Source organism: Pogoniulus pusillus, chromosome 1, assembly GCF_015220805.1.
Source record: "Pogoniulus pusillus isolate bPogPus1 chromosome 1, bPogPus1.pri, whole genome shotgun sequence".
NCBI lineage: Eukaryota > Metazoa > Chordata > Aves > Piciformes > Lybiidae > Pogoniulus > Pogoniulus pusillus.
Window position 1 is genome coordinate 34,868,797 of NC_087264.1, and position 20,773 is coordinate 34,889,569.

Sequence of the window (20,773 nt, forward strand, 5' to 3'; positions counted from 1 at the left end):
CTAACAGCCAGTTGTATGCAGACACCTGGAACAAGCTTTTGTAATGAACACACGAGCTGCAAACACATTAATTTACTGCAGGCATTGTTAGATCATTTCTCAAAGCAGCTGAAGTTGTTACAGCAAGACCTTCCAAGGCCAACTGATGTCATCGATTAGAGCATCCACTTTACCTTGTACAACCTTCCTACCTTAAAACATCCCTGCAATAACTGCATTCACTGAATACACGGAGTTTAAGCTGTATTTAATGTGATTAAGAGTTAGAAATTATGAAAGCTCATATTTAATGTGATTTAGCAGTTAGAAATAGTGAAAGCTTGCACTGAGAAAGCAGTCAATACCTCACAAATTACATTTCAAGAACTGCTGTTTGAAATTATGCTGAATACTGTTCATGCAGGATGCCTACACTCCACATGACTACTTTCTAAGTAACCATACTCTAAGGTCATAGGGAAATACTATGTACTTGTTAGCAGGTATGATCAGTCAAATATGCATAATACCTGTTCTAATATTCTACGTCTAAGAAAACTAAGCCTTTTGTGACAGTGAAGCACAGGAGGAGACACTTTCCCACCATATTCATTTTTAAGTACAAGACAGATGCTTTAGAAAAGCAGGCCTTAAAAATATTCCTCATTCTCAAACTCTGCAGCAAAGTGTAACCTTCTGTTTCTTGTGACTTCAGTATAGACTGTTTTTCAGTTCTAACTGTTCTGTTCTGCTCTGCATCATTTCACTTAGCCCTCCTCTCTAGCTTGATGCACAGTCCTCAGAGTGCAGAGGTCACTCTCTTAGCAGAACTCTCCCTCCCTCTCCCTTATATCACCATTACCTGCTCTCACCTTTGATATAACTGACTCTTGGAATGACTTACGCATCCTTGTAGCCTGATGAAAGACAGCCTGATGTGCCACACTGATCTTGTCATTTGTATGCTACCTCATAGATTTGCAATTCTATGCAGATTACCAACAAAGGTTGAAAAAATTCCTATAGCTTTACTCATAATTCTTTAGAAACACTTAAAGCCTTACATTGCCACAGAACCCTCCTCCCTAAGTGGAACTGTGTTACACGTCCTACGAAAGCCACACTGGTCTTTATTTATTTGATTTCTTAACTGAAAATATCCAGATGTCCACAGGTAGATGCAGAATTGTGGGAAACTATTTCGTTTCTTTTTAGTGACTAGGGTGGTTTCCCATGGTTTTGTAAGTTTTTTTTTACACACTGGGTTACAGCTGGATACGACTTACCTAAACACAAGCATGGATTCAAAGAACACAAGTATGACACTTAACTGAAACAATCCACATTCTATTTTCCACGTATCGAATCTCTTAAATAGATTCTGTCAAACCAGTTTTGAATTGAAACTCAAGATCTAACAGCAACTGGGAAAAATTACACTTAAAAGGGAGCACTGAAGTTTCTCTTTCTGTTCTGCAGAAATACACAAACAAGATAACCTACATGTCCAAATAAATTTCACTTGAAATCTGATGTAGTATAATACTTCTCCAAACACAGTCTGTACATTTCCAACATATTCAGTAATTTTTCACCACCATAGTTTTCACCTTCAAATATCAGTATAATATAGTTCATAGTTCATAACATGAACTAAATAATGATTTTAGTGCATTCCTGGAAACATAACATTGTCATGCAAAGATATGCCAGACACACATCAGTGCCAGTGTACATTTTGCTTCAAGATTAACAAGGCAGGAAGCAAAATAACAAACCTGAGCCATGGAATTACCAGGAAAATAATTTTCACAGTATCACAGTATCTCCACGGTTGGAAGAGACCTCACAGATCATCAAGTCCAACCCTTTACCACAGAGCTCAAGGCTAGACCATGGCACCAAGTGCCACGTCCAATCCTGCCTTGAACAGCTCCAGGGATGGTGACTCCACCACCTCCCCGGGCAGCCCATTCCAGTGTCCAATGACTCTCTCAGTGAAGAACTTTCTCTTCACCTCCAGCCTAAATCTCCCCTGGAGCAGCCTGAGGTAGTTGTAGACAGCAATAAGGTCACCCCTGAGCCTACATATTTCCTACATATTCCTAGTACATATTGGCATAATCACATATGAATCTCTTCCAATGAAAAAAAAAAAATGTATTCACTCCACCTAAATGACAACTGCAACATAATGATGTAGTAAACACCAAGTTTGCAAAGATTTCTGAAATTCCCCCATTTTGCACAAACTCATAGGCAGTACATAAATTGGAGAAAAGTGCCAAGAAGGTAAGTAACCTCTTCCCTAAAACTCTCTTCCTGTAATTTTCATGTCTTTAGTAATATCCTGTTATCAACTCATCTTAAGACACACGACTTAAAACACTGCAACGTAGACTTTAACAGAATAGCAGAATAACCTGAGTCATCTGAAAGAAAAACGTTTTTCATTAGTAAATGCTTCTTGTCTGCTACTGTGGATGACCTCTGAAGATTAAATATTTCATTATCTAAAGATGAAACAGCACATCAGGAGCCCTGCCTGTTCATTAACTGAACATATTCATGAACACTTAAAATCTTTTTTTTGAAGGCTTTTATCTTAAGAAATGTTATCAGGAAGTGCTGAAATTCAGCTTTGGGGAAGAAACTACAGCTAAACTGACAGCAAGAGAAACATACATTTTTCTCCTTTCTTATTACAGTATGTTGTTTAAAAATAATTAAAAAAAATATTATACAAGCATAACAAAAATTGTTCTACAAGCACCATAATCAAAGTCTTCTCAAAAGAAAGACTTTTAGATCATTATATCTCCTGTGAAAATGTCTTCTCAACAAACTAGCTTCAAAATAGAACTGATTTTCTCCCAAAACGCTACATCAAAAAGGGAGCTTAAATGACATTGGTGGAAATCACTACAGAAACTAAGCTTGGTTCCTAAATGAAGCTTTCTTAATACATTTTTTTCTCCCACTCTACTTGGCTTCCTCTGGCTTTTGCAAGCAACTCCTGTGGTTTCTGTATAAAGCAATCCAGCTCTAAGAAAATGCTCAGGGGAGTCTTTACGTGGTAGTATTAATTGTCTCCTAAATGATGAGATGTGATGTGGATTGATCAGTGGAGCTAATGCAAGTGTTCTCTAGGTCAGCAGACAACACTCTGGAACAAAACACAGATCAGGTTACGTCCAAGCTCCCCGAGCCCAATACAGAAAGCACTTAACAGGGATGACTACTGTCAAAACATCTGAAAGGAAAACAGTCAGTGCTAAAGAGGAATTTCATTAGATTTGACACAAAGTGACTAAAGGGTATTTTACAATCTGTGTTGGTTTAGAAGGCACAATATAATAAAAATATGCTTTATGTCATAACTGCAGACCAAACACACTCCATTTTAGCATGTATAAACCAGGATGCAGTAGATGGAAATCACTGTTCCATGGAGAAATACAACTCTGCACGTTTCGCATAGGGTAAGACACAGTTTTGAAGTGCCTCACACAACAGTAGCACATTTGCTTTCAGTTTATGTCATTAAAAAAGAGGAAGAAAAAAAAAAGTGTAAAAAAAAATAGCATGGACAAATTGTCTACATGTACAGCTGGGAATTACTTCTGAAGTGACATTGTCATATTCCTTCACACAACTCCTAATAGCTTTTCACTGAAATAACAGAGCACAATAATTTACAAGAGTCGCAGCTAAGAAAAACTGCCAGCTGTATGACCAACAACGAAAGAAAAGCCCAAAAAAACCTATGAATCACTAAAGTTGGTGAAATTTCTGTAATTGTAAAAGCTTTTAGGCTCCATTAGTGTCTAAAATTAAACTGTCAGGTTATTTCTCATGTTCAGTTAACAGTCGCATCCAGTTCTTTTGTCGTATTTCTGAGAACAAAGCTCAGGCACTTCTGTGCTTACTTTTTCTGAAATGACTTTCGAAATGTGTGTTTAAAATACAGATCTCGTTTTTGAAACAGCTTAGAGAAAACCAAATAGTCAATGCCCTTTAAAATGTACTCAATATAGAATTATTCTCCTTTTAAATGATTTATAATTCATATTGGAATTGGTATCATTGTCTTTTACAGATGAAGAGACAAAATATGCAGAAGAGAAGAGAATCATAGTCATAGAATCACAGAATTATAGAGTGGTTTGTGTTGGAAAAAAAGTCCAAAGGTCATCTAATCCAAAATCCTATGCAGTGAGCAGGGACATCTTCCACTGGATCACGTTGATTTTAGCATTGTCAAGCTTGATCTGGAGTATCTCCAGGAATGGGGCATCTACTAGCTTCCTAGGCAACCTGTTCCAGTCTTCCACCACCCTCATGGTAAAGAACTTGTTCCTAATATCTGATCTAAATCTACTCTTCTCTAATTTCAAACCATTGCCTCTTGTCCTACCATTTCAGGCCTTTATAAACAGTCCCTCTGCAGCCATGTTGTAGCCCCCTTCAGATACTGGAAGGTGGCAATTAGGTCTCCCTAGAACCTTCTCCAGGCTGAACAATCCCAGCTCCCTCAGCCTGTCCTCACAGGAGAGGTGTTCAAGCGCCCTGAAACCCTGCCACAGAAAAGGACCAATTGCAAAGTAGGTGGCCACCATCCTTGCACATTTTAAAAAGATATTTTGAAAGAATCTATATCTCTTCAAGAAAGTCCATGACAGATGATAGCAGGAGGTTACGAAACAGGAAAACTACTAAATATATGCTCCATCTGAGGTTGCTACAATCATTTCAAGTCTATTTTTGCTAAGTAATCCAAGTAATTATCATAGAATCGAGCATGTTAGAAGAGACTTCCAATATCATCCAGTTCAACCTATCAACTAAAATATGCTTTCTATCCTCTTCTATCAGAATTCCAATTAAATTTGCACACCTATATTTTTTTTTCCTTATCAAAAAGCCAAAATGCAATTGCACAAAACAAGCCTGCCTGTGTACTCTTCATATAAGGGAGATTTCTTATTTCTCCATTAGTAATCTGTATCAGATTTTCTTGGGTTTTTTAGCTTTCATGGTGTATTTGTGGGGTGCTTAATATACAGAAATAGATAAAATGCTTCTTTCTCTGCAGTTCCATGGGGGTTGAAACGATGAAACCATCAGCAGTCATCAGGCAATTTAAAAGTAAGCAAAAAAAAACCCCTCGGTTTTAAATCGAATAAGTAAGTTAGGTCTAAAAATTAAACAGCTTGCAACTTTATTTTCATCATTCATTTTAAATTCCACCTCCTTTTAACTATCTAAAACTTTATTTCTAGGAAATATCTTTCGCAACCCATATTGCACCAGCTTTATTGAAAACTTAAAAAAACAGACCATGAGTTTTGTTTTGGTTTTTTTTCTCTGAGACTATTAAGTTTTTAGACAACTGATGTATAACTTAAAATAACCATTGGAATAAATAAATGCTAGAAGATGCCACAGAATGAGCCAGCAGTGTGCCCAAGTGGCCAAGAGAGCCAGTGGCATCCTGGCCTGCATCAGGAATGGTGTGGTCAGCAGGAGCAGGGAGGTCATTCTGCCCCTGTACTCTGCACTGGTTAGACCTCACCTTGAGTACTGTGTTCAGTTCTGGGCCCCCCAGTTTAGGAGGGACATTGAGATGCTTGAGCGTGTCCAGAGAAGGGCGACGAGGCTGGTGAGAGGCCCTGAGCACAGCCCTACGAGGAGAGGCTGAGGGAGCTGGGATTGGTTAGCCTGGAGAAGAGGAGGCTCAGGGGTGACCTTATTGCTGTCTACAACTACCTGAGGGGTGGTTGTGGCCAGGAGGAGGTTGCTCTCTTCTCTCAGGTGGCCAGCATCAGAACAAGAGGACACAGCCTCAAGCTGCGCCAGGGGAGATTTAGGCTGGAGGTGAGGAGAAAGTTCTTCCCTGAGAGAGTCATTGGACACTGGAATGGGCTGCCCGGGGAGGTGGTGGAGTCGCCGTCCCTGGGGCTGTTCAAGGCAGGATTGGACGTGGCACTTGGTGCCATGGTCTAGCCTTGAGCTCTGTGGTAAAGGGTTGGACTTGATGATCTATGAGGTCTCTTCCAACCTTGGTGATACTGTGATACTGTAATGAAACTACTGACAGCATCAGCATCCTTTATTTCTATACTTAATAGGCATGTATCTATATATGGTTACCATTAAACTTTTAAGTGTTTGCTTAAAGGCTGACTCAACGTGTAAAAGTTCTGCCATATTCATAGGAAGGACCACTAAATGTTAAATGTGCTTCTGTATTTTATGAACCTTAGTTGAAATGCTTTGGGGGAACACACTGTACTCTTTAAAAAGGACTTTCTGGCATTTATCTGACTCTCTATATTTTTTATATAGCACTTTTGCATAAATTTAAAAGAGCATTTGAAAACCTGAAATCACAAAGTGTTACTACCCAGACAGGGTAATCCCAATACATTCACTAATTAAATCTTCTTATATTTTTCCAGTGCAAATTGCTTTGACACTGAAAGGGAAAACCTGACAGAGAAGCCAAGGCTAAAACCTTTGCTAAATGAAAGGCTGTACTACAAACTCTCATCAGCTGGTGTACATTAAGCTATTTACTTGACAATTCACAGTACAGCAGTCTACTAACCCAAATATCCCTTACATTTATTACTGGGACCCATGATCAGATGGCATGTAGAGTGGGATTCTATGCAGCCACCACTGCCTGCTTCAGTCTAAACCTGATCTTGCAAAAGCTCCTGTAAATTAGCACTGCACTTTGACAGCATTCCCAAGAAATGTAAAAATTATCAATAATGTTCTCAACTTGAAAATGAGATTAACTTCTCCTTGCATAGAAACATTTCCTCTCTCTATTTGAATAAAACCTCAGCAAATCAAAGTCAGACCAAAAAAAAAGTATTTTCTTCCAAACACGAGCAGTATTTCATGCTGCCTTAAACCAGACATGGAAAGCTTTTGTTATACAAATAATGAGAAGCACACAACCTGAAATGCAATACATACTATCCCACATACATGTAAAGTGCCTTAGAAATCTCAACAACGCAGTTTTCTTCTCTGGTCCTTATTTCTCTCTGGTGCTTTTACCTTTATTTTGTGAGAGAGAATTAATTGGTCTTAACATAGAGCCTGTTTCCATAGACATCACAGAGTGAAAGCGAGAGCTCTCCCTGAGCAAACTCAATGGTCTAATAGGTCCCCTAAACTGGATTAGTAGCAATTCTACAGCATTGATGTTCTGCATTTTTTTTTCATCCAAATGAATTAATTTTGCACAGAACACTCAGATAAACAAGGAGTAAATAGCTATTTTAACAGCATCTGAAATAGCTGAGTAAAAAGAAAATATTGCAGGGAAATGGAAAGGAAGTAAATATCCACCTGCACAAATCTGCCTGGTATCTGTTATAAAACTAGGGCATCCTTAACATTGATTTCAAAATTACTGATTAGATGCTTCACTAAAGTTCCCTTTTGAAGAGAAAGAAATGGTTTCCTCTAAAGTTTCATCTGCAATTACTCCTTCTGAAATCCTAGTTATTAATGGTTTGTGAAGCAACATTATACTTTCTATGAGTCAAGCATCTAATAAAAGAAGAAGTTGGAATAAGTGGTCTATTTCTTGAAACCCATGAATGTGATGATTAACAAGCACATGCACCTCTGCACATGGCTTGTTGAAATCTGCAAAAATACAGCTTTGAACTCGGGGTCCCTGAACATCAAGCCCTTTAATATTTTCTTACCAGGTGTTTACCTGAAGTCTTACTAGCCTTAGCAGAAGAAACTAAGTGTTCAATTTGTTGATAGCATGTCTTTTAGTTGTGGCATGTGGATAGCCATGCATACACATGTGCAGATACATATTCATACCTACATGTATATACCAACTGTTCTGGCTGAACATCAGCCAGCAGTGTACCCAGGTGGCCAAGAGACAAATAGCATCCTGGCCAGGACAAAAAACACTGTCCAGCAGGAGCAGGGAAGTGATGGTGCCCCTGTACTCAGTCCTGGTGAGGCCACAAGTTCAGTACTGGGTTCAGTTCTGGGCAACACAATGCAAGAAAGATATTGAGGTCCTGCAGCATGTCCAGAGCAGAACAGTGAGGATGGTGAGGGGTTTGGAGAGTGTCATATGAGGAGCCTGAGGGAACTGGGGTTGTTTAGTCTGGAGAAAGGAAAGCTAAGGGACAATCTTCCTGCTCTCTACAACTAGTTGGAGTGAGGCTGGTGTTGGTCTCTTCTCCCAACTAACCAGTGAGAGAACAAGAGGAACTGGGTTTAAGTTGTGTCAAGAGAGGTTTAAATTGGACATAGGGGAAAACTTCTTTGCTGAGAGAGTGGTGAGGCATTGGAACAGGCTGCCCAGGGAGGTGGTGTGGTCACCATCCCTGGAGCTGTTCACGAAGCTGCAAATGTGGCTCTTCAGGATATAGTTCAGTGGTCCTGTTAGGTAGGTTGTGGTTGGACTCAATCATCTTAAAGATTTTTCCAACCTTAATGATTCTTTATCTCTAATTCACACATTCATGTGAATTAAACGAAAAAAAAGCTGTAAAACTGTGAGTCCTCAGAGTTATGTGGAAACTTAATTTTGCAATCAGCTGTGATATAGTCACAAGAATCCAGGTTTAAGAAACAGATTATTCTCAAGTGAGAGAGAAACCTAGGAAATTAAAATATTAAAATTAAAGGGAAAAATAGCCTACACCAAACCACACCATTATTAAAGGCTTATAAGAGATGATGAGTCATCTGACAAAGCAAACAATCCCTTGGATATAAACCATTAGTTGGACATCAGCTAAGGATATGATGATGATTCCCCCAAAATTCTGTTATACAAAAAGAGGTTAGGAATTATTGATTATTATTAGTATTATACAGTTATGTGTAAGACAGGAAACAAGGATTATTACTACTTTTCTTTGGTTGAGAGTTATTCATTAAAAAACCTGTAGATTCCACTGCAAAAAGATATTTCCCCAAAACCAAAGCCAAAAGCCAGAGATTTTTTCTTGCTGTTGTTTTATGAGACAGTGTTACTTAAATTAAAGAGAAAAATGTGCATGGAAACCAATGACAAAAGGCTGCAGTGAAAGTAAGAACAGCCTGATTGTATTTTGGGAAAGCATGTTTCTGGAAAACAAAAATCTCTAAAACTAAGACTCAGACCATGGACAGAGACATGTTTTTTTTCTATGCAATTTCTTTGAGGAAATGGTTGTTTTAATATATTATTTGTAAAGACTCTGGAATACGCTGCCCAGAGAGGTTGTGGATGCCTCCTCTCTAAGGAGTGTTCAAGGTTAGGTTGGATGAGGCCTTGAGCAGCCAAATCTAGTAGACAGGTGTCCCTGCCTATGGCTGGGAGGTTGGAGTAAATGATCTCTAAGGTCCTTTCCCACCTAAGCCAGTCTATGATTCTATTAACTACCCCTTCAAGACAAACAAAATCAAACCCCCATCTGATTCCATCATGATATTTACATTTAGCTGTAAAAGCAATTAGAAAGATAATGTGTACATGTAGCTGCTATTAGATTGCATGTCAGAGAAGAACTTTGTCATAAGAGTATTTAGGGAAACAAGCCCCTACTATGTAAATGTTCCACATATTAAAAACATTAGATGAATCAAAGTTCCCAAATTATGTGACATTCTAGCTTGTTCAGCCTAGAGAAGACTCTAGTGCGATCTCAGAGCTGCCTTCCAATGCCTGAAGGGTTCCTACAGGCAAGCTGGAGAGAGGCTTTTCATAAACATGTCTAGCAATAGCACAAGGGGGAATGGTTTGAAGCTGAGGGAGAGTGGATCTTAGGATGAAGTTCTTCAGTATGAGGGTGGTGAGACTCTGGAATAGGCTGCCTAGAGAGGCTGTGGATGCCTCCTGGCTGGGATTGTTAGGACCAAGCTGGATGAGGCCTTGAGCAGCTCAGTCTAGTTAAGAGGTGTTCTTGGAGTAGATGATCTCTGAGGTTCCTTCCAAACTAAGCCATTCTATGATTCTATGAAAATTTGGTTCAATTTTTCACTTTTCCCTTACCAGCAGTCACATGGTTAATGGACAGAAATCTGCTTCTCACTCATCAACACCATTTTTTTTCCAAAGGAAACAAGCTTGCCATTATGGTGTTTGTAAATATTTCCTGCTAATATAATAATTTGCTTTTCCATATATTTTTAAGGTTACCAAGGTGCCTGGAGTGTTGCAGAGAGTTACTATTTAGCCCCCTATCAGTGAATATTAAGCGTGTAAATAAATAAACAAATATGTTATGAAAAAAAAAAAAAGGCAATTCTTAATTCTGAGGAAAATGTAAAAGACTCTGAGAAGCAAAAGCTTTCAAAATCACTCAAGAGCAGGCACACACAATACTACCAGAAGACCAAATTTGCTGACCCTATTTTTGGAAGAGGACTATAAAACAGAAATTAAAAAAAAATGTATTACATATGTTATTCAAGATAGCAGGAATGAGTTTTCATTACAACAAAAGCACTTTAAAAATACTTTTTCATGCAAAGCAATGTTCCCTTGGCAATTACTTTTCTTTCACTATAGTAATATGAACCTTTGTTAATAGTGCCTCCTACACATACGATTACCAAAAGTGCCACTCTTTTAACCAACAAAATATACTTTGGGAAATTGTAGGAACTGATACATCTTATAATTTGGAGTGGTAACAACTTGACTAAGCAAAGGAGCTTTTCTCCTCAAAAACGTTTCTCAAGTTCTGTAGTTTGAAAGCCTGGGAAAAAGCTTTTGAAAATTCTCCTAGGTAAGACCAGCTGCCCAAGAAATCAAACCACCTAATATATTCATTATTATATACCTGTTTGGAGGGAGAAAATAGCAAATTTCAGGTAAATGAGCTATACTCAAGGCTTTGATTTGAGATTTGGGGCAGGAGTGGGGTAGCTGACATCCCATCAGGTTGTGCTGCCATCCAACGAGATATGGACAGGGTGGAGAGCTGAGTGAAGGTCATGAAGTTCAATAAGGACAAGTGCAAAGTCCTGCATCTGGGGAGGAATAACAAGCACCAATACAGACTAGGGGTCATCCTGCTGGAAAGCGACTCCATGAAGGAAGACCTTGGAGCCCTGGTGCACAGCAAGTTCTGCATGGGACAGCAATGTGCCCTTCTGGCCACAAGAGCCAATGGCAGCCTGGGATGTATTAGAAAAGTGTATCCAGCAGGTCTAGGGAGGTTCTGCTTCCCCTCTTCTCTTCCCTGGTGAGACCACACCTGGAATACTGTGTCCAGTTTTGAGCCCCCCAGTTGAGGAGAGGCAGGGACTTGCTGGAGAGAATCCAATGGACAGCTATGAGGATGACTGGAGAACATGAATATCTCTCCTATGAGAAGTTATTGAGACACCTGAAGATGGTTAGTCTGGAGGAGAGAAGGCTGAGAGGGGATCTTACCAAAGTCTATAAGTATCTGAGGAGTGGATGTCACGGTGAAGGTGCCAGGCTCCATTCAGCAGAAAATTTTATAGAGACAGAATTGTTTCTCAACAGAACTTTTTCTCAGCCTTTCTCACTGGGCAATAGCCAATCAGTCTCTATTTTTATAGCCATCACATAGCTACATGTTATTTTCTCCTAAACACTCAACAATTTCTGCTTCACAGCTATTTACTGAGCTATTTTCATTGTTGTATAAAGTTACCTTGAAAATAGTCAAGGTGGATGTGATAGCAAGTTCAGCACTAGTGAGCTAAAGATCTTGCTGGAATTGGTTTTTTGTATGCTTTGTTAAAAAAAGATCAAAAGCAAAACAAGCAAACAAACAAACCCAAAACAAAATAACAAACCACAACAGGAAAAAAAAAACCAAACCAAACAAACCGAAGAAAACAAAACCAGCCAAACAAAAGAACCAAAACTAACACCTTTGAAAGAGAGGTTCAGGAACCTTAGCTTTTTCTTTTGATTCTGCACCTTTTCACCACCAGAATAGAGAATTGGATGCAGTGTTGCAAAACATCTCCTACCAGTATTACAGCTGGCCCAGACAGAAGCCTTCTTTTTCATATGGGCCACTCATTTTGTGAGTGTTTTCAACTCTCAAAAAGAATAAAATAAGAATTTAATGTTTAAACAGATGCTACCAGATTTCAATGTTTATATTATCAGGTTTGTGGGAATCTAGGCAGCTACCTTTTGCTCAGGGCTGAAGAACAGGGATTTTCCCCCTGCGTTTCAAGAGTGGGTCAAGCATTCCTATGTACAAACTGTATGGTGTCAGAATTCATCTGCAATAAACCTAGTCATGGAATGGTTTGGGTTGGAAGAGACCTCCAAAGGTCACCTAGTCCATCTCCCCTGCAGTCAGCAGGGACATCCTCCACTAGATCTGGTTGTTCAGAGCCTTGTCAAGCCTGACCTCGAGTATCTGCAGGCATGGGGCCTCAACTACCTTCCCAGGCAAGTGGTTCCATCACCCTCATGGTAAAGAACTTGTTCCTAATATCTAAACTAAATCTCCAATTCTCCAAGCCATTGTCCCTCGTCCTATCATTACAGTTATGTTAACAAGCACAACATGATAATCAGATCCTTACATCTATGCATATTGCCATGGAAGTCACTGAAACTTCACAGAAAAATCTTCAGCGAAAATCCGAGATAAGAACCTGGACTGAATGTGCTACTACCCTGCTGAATATACTGTTGTATTTAATTCTCCATGTTCCTGAGATAAATTTAAGCTGATAAATAAACCACTGGCTTCTTTTAGATTGACTCAAATGTCATACATATTCTTGCATTACATGAAATTCAAAAGACTGAGTTTTCGCTCTTTTGCACCCCCTATCCTATTATTTTTTATGAGGCAAAACCTGTAACCTCTTTTTTTAAAAGAACTGAAACACCTCAACACAAGGGGCAACTTCGTTCCAGTAAGGATCACAGAGCACTGGAATAGGCTTCCCAGAGGGGTTGAGGGTTCTCCTTCTCTGGAGACTTTCAAGGCCTGTCTGGATGTGTTCCTCTGTGATCTGTGTTAGATAGTATTGTCCTGCTCTGGCAGGGGGGTTGGACTCAATGATCTCCTTGGGTCCCTTCCAACCCCTAACATCCTGTGATCCTGTGAAATATTTTTTTCTGACAGGTACAGGTTTAAGATTTTCTTTGTGTTCTAACATAGAAGTTCTTTAACCTCGTTTAATGTGCTTATTATTTACCTAGCAGACACCTGTTAATCTTCCAGTGTTATCAAATCATATACGTCTTGAAAAGCTAAAAAGATGAACTATAACCTTTTAACATGAACCCATCCAAGGCAGTGTCTCTGATGGAAGCTGTTAGGTTAGTAAGAAGGTGGTTAGAAGACTCTCCCTGGAGGGCAGAGTAAACATTTACCTTCACTTTGCAAAGAGATTACAACAATGTGAATTAAAGTTCCAACAAGAAATAAATCCAGTTGAACTAAACCTGCTATATAGTTACCTAAAATATAAATTTCCCCCCAAGTCAAACTATCAGCTGAATATCATGCTCAGAAAACCTCCTCAAAAATCATTTGGAAAGAGGAATCTGCATCTCATGACTCTAGGGCAGTTATTTTTTCCACTGCTACTCTTCCAGAGAGTCTTCATGTGGGATGGAATTTCTAATGAGTCTGTGTAAGCTCCTGATGCTGATGCTGAGATACTCCTCTGTGAACCTGCTGTGCAAGAAGATAAACTACACAAAATTAAGAACCTCACCAGTTCTTCTCCTGAATAGGCAAGGAGAAAGCACAAGGAGAAAATCGGATTCTCTACTGATACAAATGAAATTATTTTCTTTCTTTCTTTGTGTTAGAGTTTATATTTATGGAGAGGCAGCAGAATTATACACGAAGAATGTGAATTTTGAGAGCAGTACTTATTCTGTACTATCTGCATGATTCTGTACCACAAACAGCCCAGATCTCAACAATCTTGCCTGTTTTCTTCCCCGAGACAAACCCAAGAATGCTCATACAGCTTCTCTATTTTAGCAGCAAGGAAGCATTGCAGGTACATGTGTTGTGAATGTGTAGGAGGGGGGGTGCAGCAGCTGCTGCTGTCAAAAGTTTTCCTAATGTATAGTCTAACCCTATCCAGTCTCAGCTTGAGGCCATTCCTTCTTGTTCTCTCTGAGAAGAGACCAGCACCAACGTCTCCACAACATCCTTTCAGGTAGCTGTAGACAGCTTGGTACTACATTTTCCATAATGGTATTCAGGGTTTTAGGGACAGGTACTCCTACAGCATGACTACGCTGGCCAGCAAGAGCTGAATTATTAAAGAACATTTACACTCCCCAAAACTTATCATCTCTTACTCCCCAAAATAATAGCATCAGAGTGGGTGGCAGTCCTCTGATATACTTTTTCACGTATTACCATGACAAATTCAGATGGCATCATCAACCTAAAGTATAATTCCTTACAAGCCAAGTCAAACTAAGGCAGGAATGCACATTAAACTGAACATAAGCGTGAAAATCCTCAGAAGTATTTCTATGCCTGAGGAGGTGACACCCTAACAGTCTCCTGCCCCACAGGGTTTTCTTTTTCCCCCAGTACCAACAAATATAATGACTTATTGCTCTCAAAACTTAATTACTTGTGGAGTGGTGAGGATTTCATAGTTCACTACTCATTAGCCATTTGCTCACATCTCTCTGGCAAAAAGAATAGAAAAGCTAGTGCATTTTGAATTTTGCCTTTCAGTTAGATGCATAAACCTTTCTTACGTCACCCATGGTGTCCTTACAAACATGGTCATGAAATAAACCAAGTGCCTTTAAAGGAACTCTTGCAATTCTTTTCAGTTCCTCCTTATGTGTAGCTTCTGAGTTGAACTGTTTGACTAGCAAACAAACACTGGGTGACTAAACCACTGCATCAAGTGTAGAAAATGGAGATTTTCTGATTTGCATGCATTAGATTTGCATATCCTGCTCAAAATACACAGGGCAATCTTTTCAGTACTATGACACTTACATTCTGATACCAAGATCACTTTGAATTACATTCACGACAGCTAGACATTCTGAGACGAAAAATGATGAGACTGTGATCACTCTCTCCCAATTACTGCATTTTCACAGCTTTTTGTACCACTTCTAGGAAATTATACTAGACTGTAGCATTCTAGACATATAAATGACTGAGATGATGAAAAACAGAACAAAGCAAAACCAAAAAAACCCCAAACAAAAAAAAACCAAGCCCAAACAACAAAGCGTTTATACAGGTGCAAGGTAAAGGAGTAACATGGACATTTAAAGTCCATAGCAAATTGAACTAAGAGAAAAAAAGCAACAGCTTGCACAAGAGTTACTTCAACTTGAATTACTGAACTGTGATAAATTCCAAACAGTTAAAAGAATGTTATTTTCATTTAAACTGTGAAAAATAATGAGAAATAACCATAAAGTACATCACATTATTCTGCTGATTACAGTAGCCCTTGTCATTTTATACTCGTTAATTTGGACAGTGGCTTTCACTGCAGCATTTTGGATAGAGCTGCATTTTGTTTGCCTTCCTAATCACGAATATTACTCAGCCTTAGAAGATGAGCCTTTCTATATTTGTAAGCTTCTTCTTAATGTGCTATGGAATTCAAAACCTATGGGACTTCAGGACTTTAATTTAAGCCTGTGGCAACGAAGATGCAGCTGTTCATTTATAAGCAATCATCGCAGCTACAGAAGTTATAATATTAAATTTGAAAAGCCACTTCCCTGAACTTTGAAAGTGATTAAATTAGAAAAGAATCAGTGGTATTTTTTTTATTAGAAAAAGTTTTACTAATTAACTTTCTTCCAAGTTTAAAAATCAAACCAATTTTCTACAGCATTCCACCTGAGCTTGCACAAGGTTAGAATATCAGATTGAGTATCAGTATTTGATTATTATTGTAATATTTGCTCCTCATATACATAATTAGAATAGATCATCAATTATGACCTAGTGGAAGAGTCTTTAGAGGTTGACATTATGAATTTTTTTCTACAGTGGCTCAGGTGCAACTCAACATTGCTACCAGAATTGAGTTAATAAAATTTCTATCAGTGAATTAAACCACAATTATAAAGTAATGTTACTATAGAATAAAGCTATAACCAAGGCAGGAAATTCTATCAGCATGTGAAATCTACAGATCTCACCTGTATTGACACCTACAGACATCAATATACAAAATGTATTTTTTCACTAGGATGGGACAGCTGCATACCTGTGTTACAAGTTAGTTTATCAAATAGAATGCTCTGTTTCATAGGACTAGCAGAATATATGGGGTGCAAAGTGCTCATCATGAGACAGACCAGACATTCTCCAGAACAGCATCAAATCTGAATTCCTACAACTGAAGTCCAAAATTCTGCTGTTAGGTGAGACTTTAGAAAGCTTGGCAAGCAAGCTTGTGGAGCAGTGTCAAGATAATCAAACAACATCAATAAAAGTAGTAGTTTCATCTAGATTACAAAAATACGATCACATTACCACAGCTCTCTTTTTTTGGTAAATAAGAGGAAGTTTCATTATGTGTGCAGCAGCTAAATTCTTTCATTCCTATTAACTGCTTAGTATTTTCTGCGTACAGCTAAAGTTCAATGGACACTGTTTTAACAAGATATGAGACCTTTATGAATGCCCAGAATATATAAGGCAAAGGACAGCTTTCTGTTTCCTTCTTCCCCCTTTCCCCAGTGAATTTTTTCACTTCATCATCTTCAGAAGGTAGTGTTTTCAAAAGCAGGGCAAGAGTCCCAAAATACTTAATTGCCCAGATTTGGTGATCTTCCTATCTCTAGTTTCTTTTCTTTACAAGCCTAGCCAATGGCATGATACTCTGCAGCAATAATCCTCAAGGAACTAAGAGTAAAAAGTTTTCCAAAGCAGACAGAAGCTCCTTGCAAGCGCAGTTTCACCCTTTCCTTGCAGACACCCTGGGGACTTCCTTCAGTAGAGCCAGACAGATACAAATAAATGTAAACACTAAAGAATGTGAGGTAAGCTGCTGGTATCTTAATAGTGGAATGCCTAAAATCATACACTTTGGGTTGGTGTGGAGGCCACAAGCACACGTACATTAGAATATGTGAAGTACAGGACACAAGGAATTTTAGCTCCTTTGTCTGTTTCTCAAGAACTTCTCCGTAGTAGTGGTGCACAGCAGAGAGCAACAAGACAGAAAAGACACTTAGTTTTTTTCAATCTTACATTTATTTACAGTGATGAGCAATCACCAGAAGAACTTTCTCTAAAATGTAGTAATAGGCAGCATAAAAAGAGATTTACAAGTAGCACGATGGCATTAGGTGATGGACATCTCTAAGAGCTGCATTTCCTTAGTTGCTACGACAAACCTCTGGTGCACACAATTCAGAGTAAGTAACTTGAAGATGATGCACCTCTCTAATAAAATTATACAAGCCAATATTTTCTTGCAGGCTGGCACTGTTCACATTATTAAAGACTGTTTTTTTAGGCATATATTCAAAAGGAAGTCTAAGCTTAAATTTTGTGCTTTGACTTTTTCCTATCCTGAAAGTGCATGTACATATAAACTCTCAAACATGGTGACTTTATCTTTCTTTATGTTAACATGACAAATTTTGAATGTCCTCTGTTTTACAGACCTATTTGTACAAGTCAGTCTGCGCCATAAGTTTGGAACAGTGATGTAATTGCTCCGTGGAAGCATTCCTGTGTGGCCTGCCCGAGGTGACCCTGCTTTGGCAAGGGGGTTGGACTTGGTGGTTGGTCCCTTCCAACCTCTAATATTCTGTGATTCTGTGAAACTTTATTTACCCCACCTGATTTTATTTTATTACTGTGTTCTGTTAGAACTGCATTTCTTTCCAAGTTGACTCTAAATCAAATCTTCAAAAGTGAACCCCATCAAGATACTTCTCTGATGCAGTCACCACAAGGTATTTCCAGTGGTAGCACGTAAATAACTACAATGCAGATGGCCATTTGGGAATCTGTCAAATGCCACCTAACCTTTATCATAACATGCAGAAATATCACATGCTAGTAAAGATGAGAAGGCACTGTTTCTGAGCAGGAGTTTGAATCTTGTTCAGCTGCCTCATGCATCTCTGCCTACAGCATATGTCATGAAAAGCTCCTAGGAAATGTGCATCTCAGAGCTCTGAGCTCGTAACCAATTAGAAAGTAATGAAAGAAGATCTTCCTCTGCTCACTGCATTTGTCTACACAAAACCAGGCAAATTTAGGTTGGTAAAAATAAGATTTACCCACAAAGTTCCTCAGAATATCTTCTAAGTGAATTGATATTCAAATGCTTCTGGTGTGTGTTCTAAGCAGTGGTATTATTGAACAGCCAAGATAAAAAATAAAAGGCAACCCTCAGGGAATCCAGCAGGATAAGCTTTCAGAAGTTAAAAAAGATCACCACTGAGACCAGCTTTTCTTTGGGGAGATGTATGTGGCTTGCATCTTTTCAAACACAAGAGAAAGATATTTTCACTATAAAATTCAGGTGCATTCTAATCAAGTTCTGGTGTACCCACAGATACCACTTGCCTAAGACAGGAAGGATTCACAGAATCACAGAATGACAGCAGCTGGAAGGGACCTCAAAAGCTCATCCAGTCCAAGCCTCCTGCCAGAGCAGGATCACCTAGACCAGATCACACAGGAACACATAGGTGGGTCTTGAATATCTCCAGAGAGAAAGAAGTCCACAACTGTTGTATTTACAGCATTTCTAACAGTGATAACACCAACTTTGCTAATCCACACTACAGTATCTCATCTAACAGGTCACTTGGAGGGTGTGAAAAAAATGGAGTGAACTACAGTTTGCTGCAAATCTACCATAAAGGATTCAGACAAGGAGTTTTGGGTTGGGCTTTATTTTCAACGTCAGTCAGGAAAAGAACACTATATTCTTCAGATCTTGGAGGTTGATTAAAGCAAATGGATGTAAAAAAGAAAGTAGGGCAATCAAAAATAAAAAAAAAGGATGAATGTAAGGCTTTTACTTTGTCCACGGGGAAGGAAGATATTTTTATATAAATATGCATAGATCAAGTATTTTATAAGTTAAAAAAATAAAGAACTGCCATCTAAAATTCATTAAATGTTCAATATGAAAGGCCTAATAAGAATAGAATAAGCAGAGAGTTTGCAGGGAAAACAAATCAAGAAACTATCTTTGACAATGTTAGTCTCTCCAGTCTTTTCTTACTAGCTATTAGGCATTTTTGCAACTACCACAGTTCTGCTGCCTTTGACCAACCAGATGGCATACATAGAGCAAAACAGCCCCCCAGCTGCCACTGCTCCTTTACTCCTCCTACTATAAATGACAGATAGAACATGACTAAAGGGAGTTACACTAAGAAGTGGAGTTTACACACATGCATTCTTACACATATAAGCAAGAGGCACTGTGAGCAAGTCACCTTCCTTTGCAAGGATGTGAATTTGAGACACACAGCTCCCCAGTGGGTCAAAATCAAAATGGAAGTGAATCATTTTTGCAATTATTAATATAATAGACAAGAGCTGGGGAGGTGAGCCATCAATTCTAATTAAAGGCTGCAATTAAAGGATACTTCAATCAATCATCTCCGTGAAAGTATACTCTATTGATTGCTACATTAATTATTAAAATCATATTAAAATAAAATTCAGATTTAGTTATCTGCCAGCTGCTTCAAAACAGTATTCTGATTCTTATAGCCAAATCAGGGACATCATAAGTAGGATTAAAATTCCTTTTCTTTCTCCTGTAATGAACAGCATGAAACACTATCTCACATACTCAACTACTTACTCTTAGATAGGATACACAAGAATTTTACTTTCTGCTCCAGTCTGTCCCCATAAACTCCCCATGGCAGACCCTCAGTACTTGCTTTTCCTCCAGTACGATTTGTCAGAATACTACCGCATGTACTGCAATTATACACACATGTTGCACAATCCTAAACTAAGCATATTAAGAACCTTTCACAGAGGCTGTTTTTAGAAGCAATGGGGGGAAAAGTTAAAATACAATTCGTAATTTTGCAGTTCAAACTGAAATAAAACCAGATGGAAAGTAGAGCTCATAGTTAAATGACAGCCCATGAGGTCCTTGACTCAGGCCTGTCTTAATGCTCCTGTGAAGAAAGAGAACATAAGACAGTAGTTGAAAGCATAATGAAGTGTGCCACAAATTTCAAGTTAAGGCCAAGATCAAGTTAACAAAAGAGCACAGAAAGCAAATATGCTTCCAGACACAAAAGATGCAGAGCAATGGCTGTGGCAAGCAAGAATCGTGACAAACTGCATCCCACCTTTGTCCTTGCTTAAAACAGGACTATGTTTATACCCTATCTGCTGTAACATAAATGTGAAAAGCTATTGCTGCATTGTAAAGTATAGATGTTATCAGAATTATCACATACAGTTTATTAATATCTGCAGCAAGCTGATGTAATGGCAAGAAAGTAATTTACAGCTGAAACCCTCGTGATTTCAACTGCATCAGTGCAGTACCCAGCATATCAACATCATTGCTTTGTTACCTTATCAAAAGTCTCTCTCAAATATTATCGACATACTCTGAAACTAAAAGATTGCCAGATGCTCTCAAAGACCACAGACCTACGACTTTGAGAGAACATAGTTATACAAACGTTGTATCTCCTTAAAATCTTGATTTTTTTTTTGTAATCTCCTCCAAATTGTCAAATTCCACAGTTGATTTTAAGACGGTAATTGTACCAGCAGGCAGTCAGGCTACAGAAATCTATGACAATAAATCTATGGATTTATGACTGCCA

At 38.6% G+C, this 20,773-nt stretch overlaps 1 protein-coding gene across 2 annotated transcripts in view; it reads right to left on the bottom strand.

Annotated features, from left to right (window-relative positions):
- Positions 1-20,773, bottom strand: part of NOVA1 (NOVA alternative splicing regulator 1) — a 155,164-nt gene that overhangs the window by 36,974 nt on the left and 97,417 nt on the right. The gene's annotated exons all lie outside the window — the stretch shown is intronic.